The following is a 1,582-nucleotide window of genomic DNA, read 5'->3' on the forward strand; positions in this document are numbered from 1 at the left end:
TTTGTGCCTGATAACAGGGTTCAGGCAGAGGTTGAGAGGGAAAAGATGCAAACTAAGGGCTGGAGTAGGTTTCTACTACCTAAGCCACTGCTGTGTCCTCGTCCACAGACAGTGGAGATTAGGAGATGGTGGGGGCTTCTTCCCACTTACAGCAGGCCCTTCATGCTGGTGAAGCTGACAGGACACAGGCCTTGCCCCAGACCCTGACGATCAGAATCCGATCTGCACAGTATTCCCAGGTGACTTAGTGCACTTTAGGTCTGGAAAACACTACTTTACCTTATCTACTGGATTTTTACTTTCATGAAAATAAAGGGCACCTTCATTAAGTGAGTTTTCACTTGAAGGTGAACAATGTAAATGTGAAGATGATGGAGAAAGATCGTGTTAGATGTTTACATTTCATGGGATTGAACCAAATCTGGGCTACTCGCTTTCTCTGATGCCAGGCGGGACAGCCAGGTGGGAGACGTCCCTGCGGTCTCTGACTGAGGGGAAAGGGGGACACTCACCAGGGAGGGGAGAGGACTCAAGCTGGGGGCCTTCCGTCTCTGGGCTTCATCAGCAGTCCTCCAAGCAAAGTTCAAGACAGCCACTCACCACGAAGGTGCCCAGCTGCCTTCAGCTCAGCCCCTGGACCTGAAGAAGTTGTGCCTAGCTGCAGGGCTCAGACTCCCTGAGTGGCCACTGGCTAGGACTCAGGCATCAGAGAAGACACATGTTTTGTTTTGACAAACACTAACCATACATGACTCAATTCTCTAGAAGTTTCCTAATACTAGTAGTGAACGGGAGTCCCCACACAGATCCTGGCTGGAGGATATGATCTCAGGGTCATGAAAGAAATGAGATAAACAATGCAGAATTTCAGATGCAAAATCTGAAAGCAGTTATCCTGAGCAAGGTGGTTTTATAAACATGGCAAAGGGCACTGCTACATGGCTCATTTACTTGTCAGTATTGGCACAGTGCGTGGTAGGTGGTGGATACTAATTGACCGAATGGTGGCTGATTTACAATGAGCATGGAGAAGACTGGGAAAACTAGTTACTGTCTCTGCAGAGCAGAAAGATACAAGCCTAGAGATATGTATGTGCAATAAAAAGAAAGTTGATATTGAAAGTATAAAAAAACACCCAGTTTAAATGCGCAAACTCTTTGATCTGTGCTCACTACAAACATTTTTTAATATACAGCTTTATTTTTTCTCTCTTCATTTTTTTATTTTTAGTTTTTGGCAGCTGGCCAGTAAGGATATACAGCTTTACTGAGATGTAATTCACATATCATACAACTCACCTGTTTAAAGAATAGGTTTTAGTATACTCACGGATTTGACTCACCATAATCTAATTTTAGAACATTTCATGACCCTAAAAAAGAAACCTGTACCCATTAGAAGTCACTCCCCATTTTCCCCCAACACCCCTATCTCCACCCCCAGCCCTGGGCAACCACTAATCTATTAGCTATCACTACAGATTCTCCTTTTCTGGACATTTCATATAAATAGAATCATACAGGGCCGGCCTGGTGGCGCACTGCTACAGTGCACCGCTTGGGAAGCACGGCGGCGCTCCCG

General features: G+C 45.4%; 1 protein-coding gene across 1 annotated transcript in view; it reads right to left on the bottom strand.

The window, feature by feature from the left end:
- The window catches only part of EBPL (emopamil binding protein-like), a gene marked incomplete at its 5' end in the record, with an annotated part of 27,894 nt that overhangs the window by 6,320 nt on the left and 19,992 nt on the right, over positions 1-1,582 (bottom strand). The gene's annotated exons all lie outside the window — the stretch shown is intronic.

This window comes from Galeopterus variegatus, unplaced genomic scaffold, assembly GCF_000696425.1.
Source record: "Galeopterus variegatus unplaced genomic scaffold, G_variegatus-3.0.2 Scaffold545, whole genome shotgun sequence".
NCBI classification, from domain to species: Eukaryota; Metazoa; Chordata; class Mammalia; order Dermoptera; family Cynocephalidae; genus Galeopterus; species Galeopterus variegatus.